At 40.8% G+C, this 13086-nt stretch overlaps 1 long non-coding RNA gene across 1 annotated transcript in view; it reads left to right on the forward strand.

Annotated features, from left to right (window-relative positions):
• LOC140469463 (uncharacterized) overlaps positions 1-13086 on the forward strand; it is an 89312-nt gene that overhangs the window by 18166 nt on the left and 58060 nt on the right. The window contains exon 2 of the long non-coding RNA XR_011956119.1: positions 9757-9806. This is a non-coding gene — a long non-coding RNA (uncharacterized lncRNA). The remainder of the gene's footprint in view (positions 1-9756; positions 9807-13086) is intronic.

Below are 13086 nucleotides of genomic sequence, written 5' to 3' on the forward strand. Positions count from 1 at the left end.
GACAGTCAATCTTTCCTCAGCACTGAGTGGTGGCCTTTTCCATAACATGGGGCATAACCGTTTATCCCTTCTTCCTTTATTGATGACCTTTGTTGATGATCAATATTCTTTGAATTTTTATGAAATTTCAGATCATCGGAAACAGGAAATATAGAGAGAGATATTACAACTCAAGTATTTTACTGCTTTCAAACAAGGAGTGGTCCACAATGTAAAATGGGTAGTATCTGAGTAATTGTGAACATTGTCTCTTTGAATGCATTTACATAGTTGGCTCGAAACACTGTAGGAACAAAGCTCATTCACCTTTTCTTTCTCTCCCATTGATCTCTCTCCTTTATTAATTTCCCTCTCCTTCTTTCCCCAGTCCCAACCCACATTTTTCACCCATCTCCCACCTCCCAAGGTCCATGGCCTATAATTGGGTGTACAGCAAAAGGAGCAGTAAGATTGGCATGACAGTGACTACAAAAGGCAAATAACTCGAAGGATACTTGGACAGTGAAAAGAATCATCAAATAAAGCAACAAAGCTAATAATTTGTGTGATTGTTCGAAGTAGAAACAATTAAGTCAATGCGCAGGAAATTACCAAGTTGTGAACAATAGCTGGGAATTTAAATTCTGTAACAGATTTGGTACTGGCCCTAAGAAAATGCTGCACAATGCAAGGAACCACTGAGTGTTTACAAATGGGGTTCCAGGCCCCTTCATGTCCTCAGTAAAAGGAGCAGGAACTGCCTTGGGTGACTAGTCCAATAATTTGCAGTTTGTGAGGGATCATGACAGTACGTCATGTGGTCTTGGGTAGAGGGCTGCTAAACGAACAAGGTTCATAGCTCCTTGAATGTGGGAGTCGCAGGTAGACAGGATAGTGAAGATGATGTTTATTATGCTTGCCTTAGTGCATTGAGTACATGAGCTGAGAGGTCATGTTGCAGCTGTACAGGAAATTGGTTAGGTCACTTTTGGAATACAGCAATTCTGGTCTCCCTGCTATAGGAAGGACATTGTGAAACTTGAAAGAGTTCAGAAAAGATTTACAAGCATGTTGCCAGGGTTGGAGGGTTTGGGCTATAGGGAGACGCTGAATGGGCTGGAGCTATTTTCCCTGGATCATTGGAGGTTGAGGGGTGACCTTATAGAGGTTTATAAAATCATGAGGGGCACAAGCCAAGGTCTTGTCCCGGGAATGGGTGAGTTCAAAACTAAGGGGTGTAGGTTAAAGGTGAGAAGGGAAAGATTTAAAAGTGACACAAGGGCCAACCTTTTCATAAGAGGGTGGTGCATGGTTGGAATGAGCAGGCAGAGGAAGTGGTGGAGGCTGGTATGATTACAATATTTGAAAAACATCTGGATGGGTATATGAATAGGAAGGGTTTCAAGGGCTTTGGGCAAAATGCTGGCAAATGGGACGAGATTAATTTAGGATATCTGGTCAGCATGAATGTATTGGATTGAAGGGTCTGTTTCTGTGCTGTACAGCTCTCTGACTCTATGACTCTGCCTGGGAATGGCTGTTACACTGACAGCAACCACAGAGCTTTCATTTTGACAAAGTTTGCCGTTCTCACCAGCTATAAACCTCCAAGAATAGGAGGACCACATCTGCTTGGGGACAAATCCTAACCCTATAAGGTGACTAATGACTCTGCATTATCACCCAACCATGTGAAGACAGTAGACCTATAGTGAGAATCATGGAGACCCCAGGGACTCTCAAAGCTTAGAACTCTTACAGGAGTTCTCCAGTATGTACCAGAGCAGGGCTTCATGTCTGTGGTAGTCTGCTGCTTTCTCCACAACATTGCAATCATGAGGGCACAGCCATTGCCAACAGAATATTGGGAGTCACTTCAGGAGGAAAAGGCATAAACATCAGGTACCACCCAGTGAACACTTGCTCAAAATCTGCATCAGTTGTGTAACGATCCAAGGGTATGAAGAGAGTAATATTGAGGAATGCTTTAAGCTAGACACTGATAAAATTCAACATGGAAATCAGAATGGATATCTAATGAGCTCAACCCACTGCTTGCTCAGAAGGAGCTCCGTATCGGACACTGGGCACCATCATCTCAGAGGACACTCTATGGGCACGGTGCACATGTACCATGTACCCATGAACATTGGCATCTAGGGCATAAGAAACCACTAAGAACCCTCATTTCACACTTAAGGGATACTTCTGCTCTTCAATTCTACACCTGAAGGTGCCACAGCAGCTAGCATTGGAATGCTGCAAGGATACTGTGCCCTCAGGGACTGCACCCAGCTCATGGACTGGACTCCACTGGGCACTTCACTCACTGTCACTGCACACAATCACTCTGAGCCTATTCAGTTGCCTATTGCATCTCTGCCTTGCATTGCCTTTTTGTGCTTTTCCCCCTCAACCAGCGATATCATTCTCTTTTTGCTACTTTCCTGCTGCACCTTCAGCGTAGACACAAAGGAAGGAAGCTTGTTACGGTTATCAGCAAGTCTCATTCAGGTCAAGGGGAATAACCATAGCTTCGACCATTCTCCTAGGAGCTAGTCCACAAGCTATCATTGCCTCATACATGGACTGACCCCACTTGTGTCCAGTGACTTACCACGAGAGAGCTAAACTCCAGATTAGCCTCTGAATTTCACACAGGGCCTGGTTGTTGCAAGGGGCAAACCAAGTGATTGTGCTTCTTGATCAGGGATGTGGGTATTATTCTGTCTTTCTCTTCCTCCTGGAGTTCCTGTGATAGGACAGCTGGTAGTTCTGGGGTCTCTGTATGCAATAAATCAGAAGAGATAAGGAGGGAAGGATGTAAAGCAAACGGTCTGTTGTTACACCATCTACAGCTTTTACGTTAAGTCAGAAAGCAAGATGAGAAGACAGGAAAAAGGCACATAACAGTAGTTAACATACCATTACCCTGAATACTTTCGGTGGTGCCCAGTGCTATGAGCTGTATTACATCTCATTCTGTGATGCACAGCACCAACCGCAGTGAGATGATGAAGGCATCCCTGTCCCCTGCTCATATGGTTTTTCTACATTTTATTGTTGGCATTTGAGGTCAGAGTAACAGTGATGTGTTGCAACATGTTTGGATGACATGCCTCCATGGTTGCATAGCTGGAGGACTGTGAAAGCACTGAGAGGTGGCCTCATTGGGAATTGAAAGTCAGGTGTCATGTCAAAAGGTTAAGAACCAGGGACTCAGCTGTCCATGACTACCTGGTCAGGTCTACGTCCCCCCCAACAACCCACCCACCCTTCCTGGCACCCTCCCCTGCCAACGCAGGAATTGCAAAACCTGCGCCCACACCTCCTCCCTCACCTCCATCCAAGGCCCCAAAGGAGCCTTCCACATCCATCAAAGTTTTACCTGCACATCCACCAATATCATTTATTGTATCCATTGCTCCCGAGCGGTCTCCTCTACATTGGGGAGACTGGACGACTTCTCGCAGAGCGCTTTAGGGAACATCTCCGGGACACCCGCACCAATCAACCAAACCGCCCCATGGCCCAACATTTCAACTCCCCCTCCCACTCTGCTGAGGACATGCAGGTCCTGGGCCTCCTCCACCGCCGCTCCCTCGCCACCCCGACACCTGGAGGAAGAACACCTCATCTTCTGTCTCAGAACACTTCAACCCCAGGGCATCAATGTGGACTTCACCAGTTTCCTCATTTCCCCTTCCCCACCTCACCCCAGCTCCAAACTTCCAGCACAGTACTGCCCTCATGATCTGTCCTACCTGTCTTTCTTTCTTTCCACCTATCCACTCCACCCTCCTCTCTGACCTATCACCTCCATCCCCACCCCCATTCACCTATTGTACTCTATGCTACTTTCTCCTCACCCCCCTCTCATTTATCTCTCCATCCTGCAGGCACCCTGCCTCTATTCCTGATGAAGGGCTTTTGCCCGAAACATCGATTTTCCTGTTCCTCGGACGCAGCACCACTCTAATTTAGACTCTGGTTTCCAGTATCTGCAGTCTTTGTTTTTACCTGTGTGCACAAGGGACTTGTGCTCTATTGAGCAATGTGAGCCATTGATGGTGTGGTGAGTATGAGATATCCTCAGTAGATACATTCACTAACTTACATAAGGTCATTATTCCTCCTCTGACACTGCTGCCAGGTCCTCAGGCCAGGTTCCCAGGAGTTCACTTTCTTTTCTGCCTGCTCCCTTTCCCCTTAGAGTGCATTCTTTCGGGCCTTCAGTTCTTCGTCAGGATTGTGATGTTGAACTTGCTGGTGATTTCCATTGCCAAGGCACCTTCTGCACATCTGTATATCACATATCCCCCTCTATCCTTCTCTCTATCCTGCTGTTCCCTTTACTTTCTCGACAATCACAACACTAGCACTCAGTAACAAACTGCTTTCACTTAATGCTGCTTCTGTGGAAGAGGGATAGACTACTTTGGGAACAGAAAGCCAGCTGGCACACACGTTGGCTTTGCATTCCATTATAAACATCTATTGAATGTGTAGCCAAACAACAGTGAGGGTTGTGCATGGCTACATGTGGAAATCATTCAAATAAATGGAAATAAAAAGTGAGCTGATACTTTCAATGGGACTGGATACAATCACATCATAAATAACAATTTTTATCCAAATAACTTTAACAATATGTGGCAACACAAATACAAACCATTTTTACTTGATTAATGCCCTGCACTGATGGAGTTTTCAGTATTTCAAAATTATTAGAGAACATATTATAATGGACAATCAAATTTTTTGGATTTAATGAATTTTCCTTTGAAATTCTGGATGTTGAACCTCATTGAGACACTTGAGGTTCATTAGTTGTTTCGTTTACAACCAATTATTTTCCTTATTCAGCTGAAGACCTGTCCATATCAGCTGTAGATTAAATGTTCTCCAATGGTAAGTCATTCATCATTGTGAAGTGTCTATTGCAAGCGAACTCAGCTGATGTAATGTGTTAGCTTTTAACACAAGTCTTCTGTAACTAATTAGAGACCAATACCATTGAGCTAAAATTGGTCAGGTATCAATAATTTAAGGAGAGCTGATCATTGAAGTCACACACTTGTTTTTCCAATTGATGTAACCTTCAGCTTGTAGGTCAAATGCTGTAAGGTAATTATGTTTCGGGAAAACCATTCATCAATCTTAATTGATCTATTCAAAAATATCTCTAACACCTCCCTTTTGTATATTCAATTATTTCTTAAGGGATTTTACATTCACTATTTTATCTGAAAGACATCTTTTGATGATATGTTTGAAGAATGTCCTATTTTTGGCTTTTACACTATTTAACCCCAATTTGGTTTGAGGTACTGAAATAGAGTGGAGAGACAGATCTACCGTGGTCTAAACAAATCACGCTGTATATTTATCCTTTAAGATAATCTTTTCAACTAAATTATTTGATTATGGTTTTATACAGCAGGTCTAATACTTCCTTCTGAGGTCTAGTGTCAATTAATGTCTGTGTGTGTAATGTACAAAGCATCTTGGGTTGCATTTGTTTGTCTTGTATAGGTCTGAAAGGGTTAATACGGACTGAGTACCATCCATTGTGGTGATATCATGAGGACTTGTGGGGAGAAAAACTTAGGAGCTTTAAGAGTCAGATTTTTAGACTAAAGCCTTCTCATAATCTTAGCAATAAAATCAATCTTTATTGTAGGTGGAGTAATGCAGAGATGAAATAAACAATGGTAGTTGGAAGAAACTCCCCTAGTTAGACTAGAAGGTGGCTATCCACACCCACAATAGATTCGTCAGGGTCTGGAGAAATTTGTGAGTCGAATGTAACGGTGACAGATACCATCGAAGGCCCTTGATAAATGCAAATTACTCCCATTTTAGGTTTGCTCGCTGAGCTGGTAGGTTTGATCTCAGACGTTTCGTCACCATGATAGATAACATCATCAGTGACCCTTCGTTGAATCTTCATGAGAACAAACCTACCAGCTCTGCGAGCAAATTTACAATCTGAACTTCAACCTGAGCTACAAATCTTCTCAAAAATCGCATATAAATTACTGTTGCATTTCAAAAGACATATGTGAGTTTTGGTCATATTTTGATGCAGCTTAAATACCAAATTAATTCAATTTTTCAAAATCTCTTTATTCAGGGGATGAAAGCTGAACTGCGGGTGATAGTGTTCCCCTATACTTTTAGTCCTTGTCCTTCTAGTGAGTCGTGGTCATTTGGAAGGTGCTGTCTAAGGAGCCTCAGTAAATTTCTGCACTATTTTGTACCAGTGGTGGAGGGAATGAATGTTTGTGAGTGTGGTAGCCATCAAACAGCCTGCTTAGGTCTGGGTGGTGACACGCTTTTTGAAAGTTGTTGGAGGTGCTCTTATCCAGGCAAGTGGGGAATATTGTTAGGGCCTGTAACTTTTCTGGTATCCAATGCCTCCAGTTGTTTCTTAATAACATGGAGTGAAATGAATTGGCTAAAGTCTAGAAGCTGTGACAGGTCATTCACTTGATACTTCTGGCTGAAGGTTGTTACAAGTTCTTCAGTCTTACCTGTCTCTGTGCTGGGTTCCCCTACCACTGCACCCCCCAACCCCCATCCTCCAGTGAGTTGTTTGATTGCCTACTATCGTTCATGACTGGATGTACCAGTGCTTAGATCTGATCTGTTGGTTGTGGAGTGCCTTAGCTCTGTCTGTCATTTGCTGTTTGGCATGCAAGTAGCCTTGTGTCATATCTTCATCTTTGAGCACCTCATTATTAGGCATGTCCGGTTCAGAACCTAACATCCCTGCTGAGCTCCTCACTGTAAATAGATTGATCTCCTGGCTTGATGATAATTGTCATCTTTGGTATAAGCCAGGCCATGTATTTGCAAATTGTATTTGAATACAATTCTGTTGCTGCAAATGACCCACGGTGCTTCATGGAAGCCGTCAGTGTGGAGTTGTTGGATTTGTCACACAGTGATAGTGCCACACAACACAATGGAAAGTATTCTCATTTGAAGTCAAAACTTTGGCTATGAGAGACTATGAGATGGTCACTTGAACTGATACTGTTATGGACAGATGTATCTGTGATGGCAAATTAGTAAGGATGAGGGTAAATATTTTTTATTTCTCGCAACCTCTGACGGACCCAAACTAGAAGCCCTTTCGGAGTCAAATAGTTTGTTCATTAGTGATACTAACCAGTTCACTCTGGTGGTCAGAATTGAAATTCCAACTCAGTATATTCTGCACACTCATTGCTCCCTCCAAGTGTTGTTCAACATGGGTAAGAATTCAACAGCTGAGGAGGATGGAAACATACTAATCAACAGGAGCTTTCCTTTCCATGTTTTAATCAATGCCTTGAGACTTCATGGGGCCCAGTGTCAATGTTGAGGACTCCCAGAGCATCTCCTTGCTGAGTGTATACCATTGTGCCACTACCCCTGCTGGGCCCATTCCCCGAATAGGGCAAGACATACCAAGTATTGTGATGGTGTTGCCTGCGACATTGCCTGTATATGATTCCATGAGCATAACTACATTAGGATTTTGCTCCACCAATCTGTTGACTAGAGAGTGCTCAAACTGGAGGCTTTAACCCCATGATGATGATAAAGAGTACTTCCCAGAGTAGACATTGCTAATTTTCCTGAATTTTCTTTCCGATGCCAGGCTCAAAGCTAGGTGTTCCATTTGCTTTCATTCTTTTGAGTCATTTTGGCTGCTTGGTACAACTGAGTAGCTTGTTAAGCTGTTTCAAAGGACAGGGAAGAAACAACCAGATTGTTGTGGTTTTGCAGCAATGTACAGGCTGGACAAGAATGGTAGCTTTCCTTTCTTAAAGGCTATTAGAGATCCAGAACAACATTTTACACAAACAGTTTCATATCACCATTGGACTTTTAATTCCAGATTTTATTAAAATTGAAATTCCACCTTGATGTGATTCAAACATTAGAAGAAAATTCCCAAGATCCCTGGAATACTAATCCAGTTACAATACAACTGTTTCAATACCTTCTCTTTGTACTTCTCTCTGAAAGTCAGAAGTCTGTGTAATTTGAGCACACAATCCGGAGTGTACAGTGCTTAGTGAAGAGACATTAAATTGAAGCCGTGGTGTGAAGCAATGGTACCTTAAAGAGTTAACTGACATCACAAGATTGACATAGTAAACAGGTTCCTGGTAGATCCGAGTTTGGTTAATTGTCTCAAATTTATGCATAACTGTTCCTGTTTTATTAAAGAGTACACACTCTTAGATTGAGCCTTGTGTCTCAAAAGAGAAAATTAGGCTCTACAGATGCAATCTTACAAAGTACTGAGTAATGTTTTGGGTAAATCACTACAAGTTATCTTGAATTCACCTACTTATTATCAATGAGATTTCTTAATAAGTACTGAAACAAAGAGTTAAACTTTATTGCATGTAGCAATCAAAGTAAGACCGCTCAAGTAAGCATGTTAAGTTTCATAGCCCAACTTAGCCTCACATCAATTGATGATGGAATCTGGCCAGGATTCTACCAACAGCAGTCAGTCCCTGGAAGTGTTCAAGGTTCGATCTTTATATGAAGCTGTTGTCCAGAATTCTGCTAAAAGTAGACTTCTGGCATTTGATTCTTCTTTCTTTTCTCTTTTTCCAGTTTGTGATGTGGCATTATTGATGATTCAATAGATTATTTCATCCCCAATATTTATTAATTTCCTGGGAAACCCAAGCCTGTAGTTTGTCTATTTATCAGAAGTAGCTCCCCTTGTTCCATTTGCTATCTATTTAAAATACAGGTTTTCCTCCAATTAACACCTTTACTTTAGAACATTCATTCTGCAGGCAGAGTTAATTGTCCAATTGTCAGGAGGCAGCAGGTTATCAAGCAGCATCTCTTCCCTCCCAGGGAACAGATCGTTTATGTTCCTTCAACTGCTACTCAGGGATGACTAATTTGCATATTCCTTTCATAAGTGTGTCCTTGTCTTTTTGACCTTGAGAAACAGTTTATTCCAGAAATTTATTGCTCATTCTTTTTGTTTATCGTTTGTTGATTCAATCCATGAACAGTTATTAAAGTTGACATTGTCATAGTAACACGTAATCGATCTATTCTGGTTACCAAGACGCACAGTGGCTCAGTGGTTAGCACTGCTGCCTCACAGCACCAGGGTCCCAGGTTTGATTCCGCCCTCTGGTGACTGTCTATGTAGAGTTTGCACATTCTTTGTGTCTGCGTGGGTTTCCTCCCACAGTCCAAAGATGTGCAGGTCAGATGAATTGGCCATGCTAAATTGCCCATAGTGTTAGGTGCTTTAGTCAGAGGGAAATGGGTCTGAGTGGGATTACTCTTCAGAGGGTCGGTGTGGACTGGTTGGGATGAAGGGCCTGTTTCCACGCTGTAGAGAATCTAATCTAAGACTGAACCTTCCTTCTGCTGATGGTTTTCTTCCCTACATTGGGTCAGTACCTTAGATTAATACCAAGATAATATGTGGCAGCAATGACTCCACCCATGTTTTCCAGATAGTTTTAGGTCATCTAAAGATTAATTTAAAAACTCCATTATAAAAGAGATCAGTTTTCTCTGTTCCAGGTATTCAGGTTTTAGTGAAATATCACCTGTCTTTTTGTCTTTCTGTCTGTCTCTATTTCTATGCCAATATGGATTGCAGTGTCTTTGTTTCTTGTTAATTCACTCAGTCATTGACCTGGAAAATCAATAATTTGCATTTGTTTAGTTAGGTTTGGATAAGTTTGAGATTACTTTGCAATTCCTTTATATTGCAATCTGTCCCTTCTGCAGTGTCAACAGATTGGAGCATGTTAAATGAATCTGTCACAAGAAATGCAGCGGTAAGTGATTGATATTGATTCTATTAACAATTCAGGTGCCTTAAACTTGTTTGACTAAGTACTGACTTGATTGTCATTAATTAAAATAATTAATGAAGATGATCATAAAAACAATCAGAAACTTTACATTGTGCTTCCATATTTAATGCACAATGGTTATGAGTATTTTGTTGTATTGTTGGAAACTAAATATATTATGTGCATGTGATTTAATTGTAAAATGTTCTGATGAAGTGTCACTGGACTCAAGAAGGTAACTCTGCTGTCTCCCCACAAATGCTGCCAGACCTGCTGAGTTTCTCCAGCAATTTCTGCCTTTTTTTGTTTCAGATCTGTTTCAGTTTGTTGCTTTATGTCTTTGTAAATGCACGTCAGTGTTTGAATGGCATATTGAACATGAGAAAGAACAAAATCCCACTTGTGTCGCAGGTCAGTATAGTTCAGACATCCCAAAGCACTTAAAAGTACTGTTTTGGAGCATGGTCCCTATTGTTCTATAGGCAAAGGGGGGAAAATGAGCAGATTATTCCCTTGTGATGGTATTGTTGCAGGTGCCACATTAGGAGATATCTTTTCATTTTCAAGCAATATCATGCAATATCATGTTATAATAGTGAGTGGAACTAGACTATCAACACTGAAATTAAATCATTTGACTTTCATATCCAAGATTTTGTAAATTCAAAATGATTTTTAAAAAGGATACAACTGACCTTAAAATGGCTGTTCTTATTATCTGATATGCCCAAGAAACAAATGCATAAATGTGGTCATTTTGGAATTACAATTTTAATCAAGAAGCACTGATAACTCAGTCAGGCCTCAAGAAATTCACATATCGCTTGTCTCACTCACACTTACACCTGGACTTCACCAAATAAATAAGGGGACAAAGATTGCCTGTGGAATATTCAGTTTGAAAAAGGGGAACAGACTTATTCTGGAATATATTAATTAACTACATTTTAGTTGCTTGATTTCAAGCAGCAAAGAGAAGATAAGCAACATGGACTGATAACAGCGAGGATACTGAAAGCTCTCCTCTCCCTCTCTGACCTTTCAACTAATGCAGTGAAAAAGCAACTTGGACATCAACCATCCACTGAGAACTCAAAATCTATACAGTTCACCGCTGCTAAAGAAGGAGAACAACAATTAAACATTTGTGATTCCACTCTAAGACCTCAGGACTCTAAAACATTTAAACTACACTGTCCTTCATTTCCTTTTTGAGCATGTCCCCCCACCACCTTTAAGCTTTTTATTTGTGCTTGTGTATTTGATGTCATATTATCCTTACTTTTTCCGATTAGTAGGTACTAAAATTCCTCTTTCTTTCACTCAAAAGACCTTTGGAGTTGGCTGCTTCATCCATTCAACTCAGTTCTAATTGAAGTGTGACCACAGCTTACTGAAAATAATAATAAAATATTTATTGTAACCAACCAACATAGCATTAAAAGAAAAGGAGTCAATCCTCATCTGATTTTCTGGGGGCAGACTGGCTCCATGTTTAATATTTCATTAGAAAGGTAATATCAAAGACAATGCATCTTTCCCTTAATGCTGCCCTGAAAAAATCTGGTAAAAAGCTGGCATTCCCACTTTAATTCCACTGTGGCTGTAACTACACTACATGGTTTTCTGCAGTTTAAAAAGTGGTTCATCACCAGCCCCTCCAGGCCAATAGTGGTTGGCAGCAAATGTGCTGCTCACATCTTGGGAATGGGTACAAAATGATAAACATAATATGGCTAAAGTTTGTGAAGTTTAAAGCCACAGGCATAGATGTGACATATGAACCAGACCTACACTTTCAAAAAAATCAAAGCAGTAATGCAATTAAAATGCTCAAAAGTTACTTTTTATCACAATATCATATGAAGCCCAATACATGTTTCTCTTCTTTGTCTCATGTATGATGCTATTGGCATGTTTGATATTTGACATCATTGTGTAATATACGTCGCAAAATCTTTGTCCCGTGAACAGGTCAAGACCTTCATTAGAACTGCTGACAAAATAATTACCAAGCTGGTCCCAACAAGGCTGCAAAGATGAAATGGTCAAACGAACACAAATATCTAAATGTAATCAGGCTTACAGCTTTTTTAAAAGTTAATTGTATATTAACAATCAACTAATTTGTGATGATTTCCCTGTAACTGTAGATGCAGGAAATATTAGTATAAAGTGTCCTTAGAGGGACTGATTTTTTTGTGAAGAGCAAACATTTACAATTAAGTGTCAGCTTGCTTCAGCTATTTGTATTACTCCCTCAAGGTCAGAAGGCTGCATGTTTAGAACACCAGATCTAGACTATTATTATAGTATTGGGCATTGATGCATTAAACTGGCTTACTATTCCCTATGCCAACTATTCCAGTTAATTTCAAGCCAAAGATAATATAACATTATTGAATAAAGTGCAATGAGTTTTCCATGTTAGTCAGCCAATGCAACAAGAAAGAAATTAACTGATCATTGATCTCATTGCATTACAGCTGATTACAACATTTTTCCACGTACCAACATTTACATTAAGAACTAAGAACAATACTGGCCAGGAACAGGCCCTTCAATCCTCCAAGCCTGCACCCCCACAATTTGCCCTGCTGTATTAAAACTGTCGTCATCTACAGGATGCATATCCCTCTATTCCCCACCGATTTGTGTATTCGTCCAGGTGTTTATTGAATGCTGCTATTTTGACAGCTTCCACCACCTCCTCTGGCAGCATGTTCTAGACACTCATCACCATTTGTGTAAAAAATCTGCTTCGCACATCTCTCTTAAACTTCCCTCCCCCATTCTTCCCCCACTCCCCCAACTTGAACCTGTGCCCATAGTAATTGAGAGTGTGTTGCTGGGAAAGCACAGCAGGAAGGACAGCATCCGAGGAGCAGGAAATTGACATTTTGGGTATAAGCCCTTCATCAGCTGCCTGACTTGCTGTACTTTTCCAGCATCATACTCTCGACTCTGAGCTCCACCATCTGCAGTCCTCACTTTTTCCCTAAGTAATTGACCTCTCCAATGAGAAAAAGCCTCATTTTCCACACTATCCATAGCTTTATAATCTTTAAATCTTCTAATTAATATATTAAATTCATTTACTTCATTAATATACAAAATCATTTCAAGGCACTTCCCAGGAGCATAATCACATAAAAGTTGATACCAAGCAATCCAAGGGAACACTAGAAAAGGCAACTCAGAAGAAAAAACCCAAGAAGCATATCCCAAACAATATAACAGAGATATAGGGGTGGATAGACTC

The sequence above is a fragment of the Chiloscyllium punctatum genome, chromosome 49 (genome assembly GCF_047496795.1).
Source record: "Chiloscyllium punctatum isolate Juve2018m chromosome 49, sChiPun1.3, whole genome shotgun sequence".
Lineage (NCBI taxonomy): Eukaryota > Metazoa > Chordata > Chondrichthyes > Orectolobiformes > Hemiscylliidae > Chiloscyllium > Chiloscyllium punctatum.